General features: G+C 43.6%; 1 protein-coding gene and 1 long non-coding RNA gene across 3 annotated transcripts in view; both read right to left on the reverse strand.

The window, feature by feature from the left end:
- Positions 1–14,551, reverse strand: part of HLF (HLF transcription factor, PAR bZIP family member) — a 68,516-nt gene that overhangs the window by 12,845 nt on the left and 41,120 nt on the right. The window lies entirely within an intron of this gene.
- On the reverse strand, positions 1,145–6,802 carry LOC310755792. Its single transcript, XR_014544551.1, has 2 exons — positions 5,027–6,802; positions 1,145–4,859 (listed from the first exon to the last, which is right to left on the reverse strand). It is a non-coding gene; the product is annotated as an uncharacterized lncRNA (long non-coding RNA).

The raw sequence follows: 14,551 nt of genomic DNA on the forward strand, positions 1-14,551 counted from the left end.
GCGCTGGGGACTAATCCTGCCTCAGCAAACTCCGCAGCTGTGACAACATCCAGTAGGAGAGGTGGTCAGCAAACCGCAGTCAGCTGAAAGGGAAACCTGCAAGCCAAGGGGAACACTTGGTTCCCTCTTCAAATTGCCCTGCAGTGTTTGCGCTCATCCTTCATCCTAAATACAGTAAGAAAGAATTCAGTTCCACTGACAAAGGAACACAGGATACCAAGCCAGACCACGGGTTCATCTACAGTAGCTTTCGTTTCGAAAGAAAACACAAGCAGTTCCTGCTGAGGCTGAACACCTTCGCGCAGACGAAGAGTTCTGTGATGCTCAAAAGCTTGCTTCCAGTTGGTTCATTTATTTTATTTTCTGCAAAAAACAACAACAAAAGAGCTCTGCTCATTCCGTGGCACCAGCCTGATTTGGGCAGGGACCTTTAGGAAGTCCTGTGAAAAACAAAATTGGGGTGTGTATGAGTCAGTGCCCGCGTGCCATTTCTGTTCCCTACAGAACAACCTTCGCAATGTCTCTTCTGCGTTTTGTGCACCACGCCCGTGTGGCATAACTCTGCAGGAATCACCGGGCTGCTTGCTGACCTTCCCACTTAACTATGAAGCAACAGTGGTGGTGCGATACTTAAACTCTGTACACAACCCAAAGCTCAGGTGCATACCTTCAGTGTAAGCGATGAATACCCTCAATTGAAACCAAGAGGATTAAGTAAAACATATTGTGTAATGGGAAACAATGTTATGTTTTTGGCATATACAGTGGTACCTCGGGTTAAGTACTTAATTCGTTCCGGAGGTCTGTTCTTAACCTGAAACTGTTCTTAACCTGAAGCACCACTTTAGCTAATGGGGCCTCCTGCTGCTGCCGCGCCGCCAGAGCACAATTTCTGTTCATATCCTGAAGCAAAGTTCTTAACCTGAAGCACTATTTCTGGGTTAGCGAAGTCTGTAACCTGAAGCGTATGTAACCTGAAGCGTATGTAACCCGAGGTACCACTGTACTACTTTTCACCTGCTGTTAATAGCGTCCGGGCAGATTTTTCTATTTAAAATGTCTAGGAAAATCCGGCCCATGTTGGAAGTGGAGGGGTTTTTTTTTGGGGGGGGGGGCAAATTTCCTTTTAAAATTGCTCAAAAGCTTTCTTTTTTTTTTGAGATTTTGCAAAAAAAGGAAGAAGCTCAAAACTTTGGGCGAAACAAAACAAGAGCTCAACAACTTAGCAAAAAAAAAAAAAAAAAAAAACCAAAACAAAACCTCAACCTTTATGCCAGGATCACTTTTTGAAATAATTTTACCCTAATTTTAGTGTAAAGAGTGAACGGCATTTTATCCTGCTTTTTTGTGTTGTTGGCACTGCTCTCCTTTTATTTTCTTGCACAGCTGAGATTTTTGGATATTAAACTTTTGGGATATGAAGCAATATCTGTTATGGATGCTTTAGTTGAGATCCCTGCATCGCACAGGCTCAGACCAGAAAACCTTTGGGTCTCTTCCGACTCTACAATTCGACGATTCTAGGAGATAGATGGTAAATAGGTAAATAAAGAAATAAAGTAATAAGCAGGGGAGATCAGTTCAAAACGCTGCTCAGGCATGAAGCTGAGTAGATGTGCCCAGGCAAGGTGGTCTCTATCAGCCAACCTGCCTTGTGGGGTTTTTGTGAAGATTAACCAATGAGGAAGGGTGGGATTTAAACGTGATAAAATCATATGCAAAGCCTTCTTCCCACAGATGAGTAACAGCAGAATAATTAAGTGCAGAAGTGATTTTTTTAAAGCGTCTATTTGTTTTCCCAGTAGTGATGTATGGAAGTGAGAGCTGGACCATCAAGAAGGCTGATCGCCGAAGAATTGATGCTTTTGAATTATGGTGCTGGAGGAAACTCTTGAGAGTCCCATGGACTACAAGAAGATCAAACCTATCCATTCTGAAGGAAATCAGCCCTGAGTGCTCACTGGAAGGACAGATCCTGAAGCTGATGCTCCAGTACTTTGGCCATGAGAAGAGAAGACTCCGTGGAAAAGACCCTGATGTTGGGAAAGATGGAGGGCACAAGGAGAAGGGGACGACAGAGGACGAGATGGTTGGATAGTGTTCTCGAAGCTACCAGCATGAGTTTGACCAAACTGCGGGAGGCAGTGGAAGACAGGAGTGCCTGGCATGCTCTGGTCCATGGGGTCATGAAGAGTCAGACACGACTAAACTACTAAACAACAACAATTTGTTTCATAGTCCTATAGGGCGTTTTGGTTTGCTGCCCCTGTTTCTCAGTGTGCAGACTAACATAGAGAAACACAAGCAACAGCACCTCACCATTTGCGAGTTATTGAGAAATTTGAGAATCGGGTATTCTCCAGCAGGGGGAACACTTTCCATGCCACATTTTCCCTCCACACCTGAGATATTTAATGAAATGAAAAGGATGTTTAAAATAACCTTTGTAAAAAACAACAATCAGAAGCTTTTCTTTTGGGAATTATAAAAAAATTGTATAGAAGCTTATTCATGTATGCTACTACAGCACACTTGCCGAAAAAATGGAAAGAAGAAGAAGAAGAAGAAGAAGAAGAAGAAGAAGAAGAAGAAGAAGAAGAAGAAGAAGAAGTAGTAGTTTCCAGCAAAGGAAGAATGGATACAAAAACTTATGGAATATGCAGAAATGGCAAAAACTCACTGGACGAATAAGAAATCAACTTTAAAAAAAAGAATGGAAATGGTTTACTGAATATTTACAGATAAATTGTAAACAGATAAGAACATTGGCATTGTAATAAACTGCAGTTTCATAAGAGCATATATTTAAAGAAGATGAATAAATGAGCAAATTAGGTTCATTTGGATATGCAGAAGATATTAAAAATAAATTTAAGGAATTGCAGAAGGGGGGGGAAGGAAGTCAAGTTTTGAAATGTCAAAATGATTGTGAAATTAATGCAATGTATAAAGTTAGTGAAATGTGTAAACTTGAAAAGTATAATGAAAATTCAATGGAGGCTCTTTACAGCAGAGATAACCATCCCGGGGCCTTTCATGTGGTGCTGCGCTATAACTCCCACCGCCTCTTACCAGCAGCTATGCTAGCTGGGGCTAATGTAAGCTGGCGTTGGTTGCCCCTCCTCTATAGTGTTTCCAAGTATCCCCCCCCCAAGCAGTTTGCAAGGCCTGGTGCTTGAAAGGATCGTCAAACACGCAGGTGCGTTGAAGGAGCACTCAGCTGCCTCTTCAGTCAAAACGCCTGAAAATCTGGCACGACCAGTCACAGGGCACTCTGAGGTATTCGTCGTGAGAGCAAAAATAAATGATGCTGCGTTGCATGGCCAGGTGATATTCAAAGCCACATTCAGCTATGTGCGGTTGTGAGACTCAGCTGCTACTGAAGCTCTGAAACAGCAAGTCAGTAATAAATGTTGGAAATGTAAAGAAAAAGAGGGAACATTTTATCACATGTGGTGGGAATGTAAAAAGGTGAAATGCTTCTGGGAGGTGATATATAATGAGTTGAAAAAAATGTTGAAATATACATTTATAAAGAAACCAGAAGCATTTCTATTGGGCATTGTGGGGAGTGATATAAATAGAAAGGAATGTAAGATCTTCTTATATGCAATAACAGCAGCAAGAATATTATTGGCCCAAAAATGGAAGCAAGAAGAGTTACCGTCGATTGAAGAATGGAGGATGAAGTTAACGGACTATGCAGAATTAGATAAACTAACAGGAAGGATTCGAAACTGGCGAGACCAGAAATTCACGGAAGACTGGAGTAAATTTACGGACTATTTGAAAAGTAATTGTGAAGAACAGATGTCGTTTGTAGGGTTGCAAGAAGTTTTGTGAGGAATATGATTAGAAGTATTGTAAAAATGGACAAGGGGGAGGATGATTTGTTAAGAGATGTAAAGGCAATATAAAGTTAAGAAATGCATAAGAATTGGTTAAAATGGTGGATCATCAGAGGTGCTGATGGAAGTCCAAAAAGATTGTATAAGTGATAAGTTTTGTGGTACATTTTATAATTTATATGTTAAAATTAATTTAAAAAATTATAAAAAAGAAGCTCTGAAACAGCGTCTTGAAGCTGCTCTGAGGGTCAGATATTCGGAACGGAAGGATCCCAATATTGGCCACCCCCTCTAGCCTACCACGAAGCCTCTGGTATATCTCCGTTGACTGCAATACAGTGGTACCTCGGTTTACAAACTTAAACCGTCCCTGAAGTCCAGTTCTTAAACCAAATCCGTTCTTTCTTTTTTGAAATGAATTTTTATTATTTTCTTCATATAATCCTTTTCCCAACAATCCTTATTATCACAATATAATCCCTTTGACTCTGCCGAGTATTGACGTCCGTCCCTCCCCTCAGCTGGTATATACATCACATAATTACTGCGTATATTATTGTCATAACTCTACTATTTTACAGTGAAGGTATTATTCCAGTCCTGCTAGTGTCTTTAGACTTTTATAGTTCTCCTTTAAATATTCGATAAATTTACTCCAGTTATTATTGTATCTCTGGTCCTCTTGGACCCAGATCCTCCCTGTCAATTTGGCAAGTTCCGCAAAATCTGTCATCTTCACCTGCCACTCCAGGATGGTTGGTAAATCTTGTGTTTTCCATTTTTGGACCAGTAGAGTTCTCGCGGCAGCTGTGGCATACATATTCTGATCTTTTATTTTAATCTCTCTTCCCACTAGACCTAGCAGAAATGCCTCTGGTCGTTTGGGAAAAGTGTACTTTCATATGTGGTGGACCTGTGACAAGGTTAAAAGATTCTGGGAATTAATTTATAATGAACTTTAAAAGATATTTAAGTAAACCAAATCCGTTCTTAAACTGAGGCGTGCTTTCCCTAATGAGAACCAGTGGCGTAGCGTGGGGGGTGCAGGGGGGGCTGGCCGCACCGGGCGCAACATCTGGGGTTAGGGCAAATCCACAGGTTAGGGGGCGCAAATCCACGGGTTAGGGGGCGCAAATTACTTGCCTTGCCCCGGGTGCTGACAACCTACGCTACGCCACTGATGAGAACTCCTGCTGCCGGTGCCCTTCCACCGTTCAGCTTCCGTTCGTAGACCGAGGTAAAGTTGGCAAACACTACATCCGGTTTTGTGGAGTTCGTAAACTGAATAGTTCGTAAACAGGACCGTTTGCAAACCGAGGTACTGCTGTACTTAGGACAGGCCTAGATGTTATGTAACTGCATATGCAGTGCTATTTTTCTAGGGGGAAAAGGCACTGGAATGGCACGCTCCTCCCTTCCCCCTTGCCCTGGTCCCCCTCGCACCCTGCAAGCTTTTTCGTGGCGGGCTGTCACTATGCTCGAAGTGATCCATTTCCGATTGTGGCACCAGCGGGCTTCTCAACAGGAGGGATAGGCGGGCAGTGGACCACCGGGTCGGAGCCAGCCAGCTTCTGAGGGGGGCGGAAAGGGAGCAGGAGCAAGCAGAAGTCGAAAAAAAATCAAGGAAAGAAAATGGGATGGAGGGGAGGGTAAGGGCGTGATTGAACCTAGAGTAGAACATCTCACAAGCACCTCTCGGCTAGAAACAGTGTTAGAAACTCAGATCTGTAAGCTAGGCGCCAAATGGCTTCTTAAACCAGGGAGACCATTTTGGGGCCAGTCAAAAGTTGCATTTTTCAGTACGACTTTTGGGTTCCTGAAATTCATTCTGATTGTACGGATAAATTGCTTGGGGTCCACATATAGCTCGCCTCTGCAACATAATCCAGTCTGAAGACCCTTGAAGTTTAGACCTTTTCAGAACAAACCAAATGTCTGTTGTCCCTCATCGGAGGCACCAGAAAGGCCTCACAATTGCTTTGGCAGTGAGGCCAACCCTAATTCATCAGCTCGGGAAATTCTGTGTGATCTACTGTAGTGAAGTCCCATCTCTGTCCTATTTTTATCGATTCGGCGGTGTTGCCGCGGCAACTGTCATGTCATCTCACTCCTGCTGTATTTGACATACAGATCCATCACCATCATGGGAGGGGGGGGACAAGTGGTGTTTTTTATTATTACTTCACAACCCCCACCCAGGAATATAATAAGACCAATTTCAGAAAAGCCAAATATAAATGGAAGGGGGTTTTTTTAATATAAAAAACCAGCCCTAAAGTACATGCCACACGTCTCATCATCTGAAGGTTCCTGTCCCGTCCCACCCCCCGCCTGCCGTTGCTGAGGGAACAGTGAAGTCAGCACTTCTAAGAAGATGCTGATTTATATATTCCCCATAATAATGCCATTTCCATGCACTGGTGGGAATTCTAAGAGGAATTGCTGGTTCAAGTTGTGGAAGAATAAAAAAGAAAAGCAAAGAAAGAAAAGCAAAGAAAGATCTAGAGAGAAATCGAGAGAAATGTGCTTGGTCTCTCTTCATATGCATTCATTCCACATTCACCACACCCTATTGAGACAGTATTTACACACCCCCACACAAAAACAACAAGATCAATTCTGCCCAGGTCAATTTTGCATCCAGGGGAGCTGTCTACCAGCTCCATCTGGTATGCAGGCTGAGACCCTATCTGCTCGCAGACTGTCTTGCCAGAGTGGTGCATGCTCTGGTTATCTCCCGCTTGGACTACTGCAACGCGCTCTACATGGGGCTACCTTGGAAGGTGACCCGGAAACTACAATTAATCCAGAACGCAGCAGCGAGACCGGTAACTGAGAGTGGCCGCCGAGACCATATAACACCGGTCCTGAAAGACCTACACTGGGTCCCAGTACAGTTCCGAGCACAGTTCAAAGTGCTGGTGTTGACCTTTAAAGCCCCATCGTTCAGCCCAGACACTGGGGTCCAGCTCCGAGGGCCTTCTTGTGGTTCCCTCCCTGCGAGAAGCAAGGTTACAGGGAACCAGGCAGAGGGCCTTCTGGGTGGTGGCGCCCGCCCTGTGAAACGCCCTCCCATCAGATGTCAAGGAGATAAAGAACTACACAACTTTTAGAAGACATCTGAAAGCAGCCTCGTATCAGGAAGTTTTTAATGCTTGAAGTTTTACTATGTTTTTATATATGCTACAGGGACGCGGGTGGCGCTGTGGTCTAAACCACAGAGCCTAGGGCTTGCTGATCAGAAGGTTGGCGGTTCGAATCCCTGCGATGGGGTGAGCTCCCGTTGCTCGGTCCCTGCTCCTGCCAACCTAGCAGTTCGAAAGCACGTCAAAGTGCAAGTAGATAAATAGGTACTGCTCCGGCGGGAAGGTAAACGGCGTTTCCGTGCGCTGCTCTGGTTCGCCAGAAGTGGCTTAGTCATGCTGGCCACATGACCCGGAAGCTGTACGCCGGCTCCCTCGGCCAATAAAGCGAGATGAGTGCCGCAACCCCAGAGTCATTCGCGACTGGACTTAACTGTCAGGGGTCCCTTTACCTTTACCTATATATGCTGTAAGCTGCCCAGAGTAACTGGGGAAACCCAGCCAAATGGGTGGGGTATTATTATTATTATTATTATTATTATTATTATTATTATTATTAACAACAACTCACAATACACAGGACACACACAAAAGCATGGATGCTTTAGCTGAGTTTCCTGCATTGCATGGTGTTGGACTAGATGACTCTTCGGGTCCACAATTCTATGAACTCTCCCAACGGGACTGTTATCCACACGTCTACACTGGTCACAAATGAAGCACTGAAGGGGGTGGGTGGGAGGTTTCGGGTTTTGAGACTATGTGTTGCTTCTTTCAGAGGAATGGTTTGGGAGCGACACAGGGAGAGTTCCACCGAACGGTACACAAATGTTGTGTTTGCCTTTCACCCTTTTCTTCACTGTTTGTAAAAAGTGGAGTTTAGATTGCTGTCAGAAAAGCTTGTCCATTAGTAAAAGAGCTGATCTGGTAAAATGGAACTAATAGAGAATCAATACCTTTGAACTGAACTTTGACCCCTCTGATCAACCACCCTTCTCTTTTTTTTTTTGCAAAGCAGCAAAAACAGGTTCATTTCAACAGTGAGGAAAAGTGGGCTTCTACAAGCTTAAAGATATTTTTTCACTACTAATAAAAAACTACTTAAGAGTCCAGAATTAAACTTCAGACTAAGAGACATTGCCTGTAGCTGGTTAGAAATCCATCAACTCACACATTTTCTCAACAAGCCAAAAAAAAAAAAAAAAAAATCGCTTAAGCTACATGACACCAGAAGCCCCAAAAGGAAAAGGAATAATTTCCCAAACTCCTGGTGTTGTTGTTGTTGTTTTTACCTTGCTACACACACCTCTTTGCCATTTTTCAAGTGGAAACTCATTATTCACATTATTATCAGGTAGGTCAAGTATTGAATGCAACCGGATGGCTCTTTGAGACTCACCTGATTCAGAGAGCGCTTATGAAGGCCCCCACAAAAACCGAATTGTAGCACCAGAACGTAAATTACTGAGTAAATGAACCTGTCCTATAATTACTTTGCCCGGGGAAGTAAATTGGACTCTGGAACGCCCATCTCCTCGTATTTGCTATTTAGCTTTGAACCACAACAAGTTGGGACTGATTCACACACACAGGCACACACACCTACATCCCTTGGTATGTCTCAGTCGATGACTAATCGCGGGATTACTTGCGGCTCAAACCCGCAAACTGACTTCCTTAAAGGCTGGTCTACACATGCAAGAGAATGAATTGATGGACCATTCAGTTGGAAGAATGGACGGCATCACTTCAGCCTGTATGGAGGCGATGGGGGGGGGCCTCCAGTTTGGAGTGCCTGTCAACATGAAAAACAACTTGCAAATGAAAAGATGATATATTATTATTATTATTATTATTATTATTATTATTATTATTTTGTCCCACACCTTTGACCCAAGTATTCTAGTTTTCTATCTCCAGTGAGCTTTTAGCACATCTTTCTTTCTTTCTTTCTTCCTTTCTTTCTTTCTTTCTTTCTTTCTTTCTTTCAAAAAAAGGGTTCATCCATCACCCGTCATTGCGCAGCCAATAAGGAAACTCCACCTGCCGCATTCTGATCTGGGATGCCTGTAAGGCTGGGCGATATCTGCTTCTCAACATCGCAGTCTATCGCCAGCTAAACATCACAATATACCGAGATATAAAGATTTACTTGAAAATAAAACCCCAAGGTGGTTATCACCGATGGAAGCGAAGGCTCAGAAAAAGCTCAATATGGAGGCCAAGTGGCCAAAATATTGGGAGATTTTGGAACAAGAAGGTGACAAATTGAAATTGCAGAGTTTTGAGAAACTAAAAGATAAAGTGCGAGACTGGCTTCATTATTTTCAGATAATGGAGGCTTACAATTTGGACAAGAAAATTGGCTTCCAGGTGGGAAAATCCAAACTAGAAACAGAACTTTTAGAACCCAAAACTAAGATACTATCAAGAATGTATAACTTGCTGCTGAAATGGAATACTCAGGATGAAACGGTTAAATCTGCTATGATTAAATGGGCACAAGATGTTGGACATAACATCATGTTTGCTGACTGGGAACAGTTGTGGACCACAGGTATGAAATTTACGGCATGTAATGCCTTAAGAGAAAATATTATGAAAATGATTTACAGGTGGTACATGACACCAGTCAAGCTTGCAAAAATTTACCATTTGCCCGATAATAAATGTTGGAAATGTAAAGAAATTGAAGGTACATTTTTCCACCTTTGGTGGACGTGCCCTAGGATTAAGGCTTTCTGGGAAATGATTTATAATGAATTGAAAAAGGTATTTAAATATACCTTTGTGAAGAAACCAGAGGCCTTTCTCTTGGGCATGGTCGGCCAATTGGTGTTAAAAAAGGATAGAACTTTATTTATGTATGCTACAACAGCAGCAAGAATACTCATTGCAAAGTATTGGAAGACGCAAGATCTACCCACTCTGGAAGAATGGCAGACGAAATTGATTGACTTTATGGGACTGGCAGAATTGACTGGCAGAATCCGTGACCAGGGAGAAGAATCGGCAGAAGAAGAATGGAAGAAATTCAAAGACTATTTGCAAAAATATTGTAATATTAAAGAATACTGAGTGATGTTGGATTGAAATTAAGGGGTTATCAGCTGTAATGGTACAAAAGAATATGAAAAAAATAGTTCTTTTTTTGTATATAAGTAAAAGTATAAGTTACAATAATTTAAGAAGATGGATAGAAAATAAGGCTTTTAGCTGTAATGCTATGAGATAAGGATTTGCTGGATGAACAATTTGAACTGGAATACAAGAAGGGGAGGTATGAGGAGGTCAGGGAAATATGTTATTGAAAAATAAGATATGAAATTTATGTGTTTTTAATATTTTTTCTTTTTAATTTTTTTCCTTTTTTTTTCTTGGTTTGTATAAAATGGAAAATCTTAATAAATATCTTCTTAAAAAAAAAATAAACATCACAATATACCGACACATCACAATGTCTGAAATAAGGAAGGAGCTGGTTTTTTCAACTTTGTGATACATCACCAGCTAAACATTGTGCTATGCTGATATAACTTCTTCTTCTTCTTTGGTGATCACTCGTAGCCAAGTAAGATTGTCTTCCATAAACACGGTTTTAACAGTGAGTCCGTAAGTGACTGTGGTGGCCAATTCTGGTTCCACACGTCCTTCCACAGTGGGGACATAGGTTTCTGGGCGGGAGGTGATCACGGTGAGAGTTTGCCAAGTGTGCCTTCCTCTTAGCACATTTCTCCCTTTCGTCCTGAGTTCAAGCATCTTCAAAGCCCATGACATCTTTGCAAAAGGCTGTTCTCCAAATGGAGCACTCGCAGGCCAGTGTTTCCCAGTTGTTGGTGTATATACTACATTTTTTTAACACTTGTCTTGAGAGAGTCTTTAAACCTCTTTTGTCGACCACCAGCATTACGCTCTCCATTTTTAAGTTTGGAATACAGTAGTTGCTTTGGAAGACAATAATCAGGCATCCGCACAACATGACCAGTCCAAGAAAGCTGATGTTGAATAATCCTTGTTTCGACACTGGTGATCTTTACTTCTTCCAGTACACTGGCATTAGTTTGCCTGTCTTCCCAAGTGATGTGTAAAAAATTTCAGAGACACCGTTGATGGAATCTTCCGAGGAGTTAGAGATGGCATTTATAAGTGTTACATGTTTCACAAGCATACAGTGATATATCACAATATCTGAAAAAAGGATGGAGCTGGTTTTCAACTCTGTGATTCATCACCAGCTAAACATACTGAGAAAGATAGATAGATGATAGATAGATAGATAGATGATAGATAGATAGATAGATAGATAGATGATAGATAGATGATAGATAGATAGAGCTATGTAGAAGCCATTGGCTAGCTTCACGGTTTTTCCCACATTGTGCATTTTGCATCACACACACACCCTAATACATCACGATTTGCAGTAGGTCAGAAATTTTTAAACCAATATCTTGATATGGACTTCAAACCGGTTTTGGATGATATATCACCCAGCCCTAACAAACATCATGATTTGCAATATATTGCCCGGTTAAAAACTATGAAATCACATTATGAACTTCAATATGGAGGCCCCTCGACTGTCCTTGGGTCCAGTATTGGACCACTTTGACCGGATATCCCCAGCCGATGTGGACAGACTCCGAGCTGGAAAGCCCACCACCTGTCCTCTTGACCTGTGCCCGTCTTGGCTGATTAGAGCGTGTCCAGACGAGGTGTGGGCCCCCCTGGGGGATATCATAAATTTGTCCCTTGGCACCGGAATATTCCCAGGGGAACTGAAGGAGGCAGTGGTGCGCCCGCTTTTAAAGAAAACATCATTAGATCCCTTAGATCTATCCAATTACTGCCCGGTTTCGAATCTTCCATTCCTGGGTAAGGTGATTGAGAGAGCAGTTGCTGAACAGCTTGGCAGGTTTCTGGATGAAACATCGGCTCTGGATCCATTCCAGTCCGGCTTCCGTGCTGGTCATGGGACCGAGACGGCTCTGGTCGCCTTAACAGATTATCTCCACAGGCAGCTGGATCGAGGCGGGTCGGGGCTGCTGATTCTTCTAGACCTGTCAGCAGCCTTCGACATGGTCGATCACGGACACCTGGACCACCGCCTTGCCGACGTGGGGATCCAGGGCACAGTCCTTCAATGGCTGCGCTCGTTTCTCTCTGGTCAGGGACAGAGGGCGGCGCTTGGGGGGGAATTGTCATCGCGCCACTCCTTGGTGTGTGGAGTGCCTCAGGGTGCGATACTCTCCCCAATGCTTTTAAACATCTTTATGCGCCCCCTCACCCAGCTTGTCCAGAGTTTTGGGCTGGGTTGCCATCAGTATGCCGATGACACCCAACTCTATCTGTTGATGGATGGCCATCCTGACTCGGCCCCAGACACACTGACCAAGCAGTCTGGAAGCTGTGGCTGGATGGTTACGTGGGAGCCGGTTGAAGTTAAATCCTTCGAAGACAGAGGTCCTTTGGCTGGGACGGGACGATATGGGATTGAGGGGGCAACTCCCATCTCTTGCGGGGGTGCAATTAGTGCCAGCACCGTCCGTTAAGAGTTTGGGTGTAATCTTTGATGCCTCCCTCTCTATGGAGGCGCAGATTACAGCTATAACAAAGGCAGCATTTTTTCATCTCCGCCAAGCTAAGCAGTTGGCCCCTTATCTCTCTCGCCCTGACCTAGCCACTGTGATCCACGCAACGGTCACCTCCAGACTAAATTATTGTAACTCGCTCTACATGGGGCTGCCCTTGAGACTGACCCAGAAACTCCAGCGGGTGCAGAATGCCACGGCGAGACTCCTTATGGGGTCTTTGCTGCGAGATCACATTCATCCGGTACTATACCAGCTGCACTGGCTCCCGGTGGAGTACAGGATCAGTTTTAAGGTGCTGGTTTTAACCTTTAAAGCCCTATACGGCCTAGGACCCTCGTACCTATGGGACCGCCTCTCCTGGTATGCCCCACAGAGGAACTTACGGTCTGCAAATAAAAACATCCTGAAGGTTCCAGGCCACAGAGAGGTTAGGCTGGCCTCAACTAGAGCCAGGGCTTTCTCGGCTGCGGCTCCAATCTGGTGGAATGCTCTGTCACAAGAGACTAGGGCCCTGCGGGACCTGACATCTTTCTGCAGGGCCTGCAAGACAGAGTCGTTCCACCAGGCCTTTGGTCAGGGCGCAGCCTGACTCCCTCCTCTGGCAACCTGCACAGAATTTTGCTTAACGGTTGCCATCAATTTGATTTTAATTAATTTCTATAATGAAATGTTTTTAGAATGTTGAATTATTTGATTGTTTGATTATTTGATTGTTGTTAGCCGCCCTAAGCCCGGCTTCAGCTGGGGAGGGTGGGATATAAATAATTTTTTTTAAAAAAAATATTATTATTATTAAACCTGTTTTTGGAAGATATATTGATGCATCACCTAGCCCTAGTTGACTGTTTCTCACAAGTATACCATGATGCTGCGTTGGTCATCAAAAATTGAATAAGCATGTGTGTGTGTGTGAACTCTTCCTCAGTTCTGCTCTGAATAAACACAAGCAGTGCCATTTGTTGATTCATATAAAGCAGGGTGGGGGGAGAGTGTTCATTGTTATTGCTACGTTTACAGTCCCCACACCCACATATTATTTTTCTTCCCAAAACTATGATTAATACCTAGAAACCCAAGGTTTCTTCAGGGATTTCAAGGCAATACGCTGCTTTGGCTAATGGGGATGTCAGAGTCAAGCTTATCTCAAGGCATGGTTCAAGTTTGCAACAAGTTTAGCACGTCCACCGCCTGTGACAAAATATATTTATATCTCTTTCCTTTGAACTGCTTCCAGCCCCAATCCTAAAAGGAGGGGACCCTGACATCTGAGACCCTCCGATCCCACTTTCAAGTGAATGGGCCTCTGGCGAAGGCCGGACGCCGCAGTTTCACATCTCAAAGAAGACACTGTGTCACAGACATGCGCTCTGTTCAATTTATTCAAGCATGAACCGGGCTTCCAAAAGTTCTGATTATTACAAATCACGATAGCCTTGGCAGGAAGAGAGGGAGGCGGAAACAGTGATCCCCAATCCCTTGCAACCATCTTCGCACCAACGTTTCTAAATTCTCTGAACAGTTCTTCCGTTGAACAAAACAACAAAACAAAATGTGGGATCCATCCTTTTCTGCAGCCAAAGTCAAGCTGTCGTTCTGGAGCCAAGCAGAACGTCCCCTACGGGCCGATTCCAAGGACCGCGAAACAATCGTTTTCAGACGCAGGTGCAAATCTTATGTGAACTCTGCTGAACTTGAAACAGACACACAGCCTGTGGCTGTTAGCCTTAAAAGAAAAAGAAAAGGGGCTTGCACAGGAATGGCTTTGAAAAAGATGAGGCTATCACAAGGAGGGATGTGAGCTCGACTAGATACAGTCCTAGGGTGAGCTCCAGCTTAAAGAATTAGAAGTTTCAAATGCTCACCTGGCGCATTTTGCATTGCTATTTGGGGCTGAGCCTGATCTGTGCGCATGAGACCAAGCATGACACTTTACTGCTCAGCGTCAGGAAAAATCTCTTGGTTTTGCTCCGTATTGTTCCTGCCTCCTTGGTTCCTGAGAATCACAGGATTTAACAACAACAACAAT

The sequence above is a fragment of the Podarcis filfolensis genome (assembly GCF_964270895.1).
Source record: "Podarcis filfolensis genome assembly, chromosome: 2".
NCBI lineage: Eukaryota > Metazoa > Chordata > Lepidosauria > Squamata > Lacertidae > Podarcis > Podarcis filfolensis.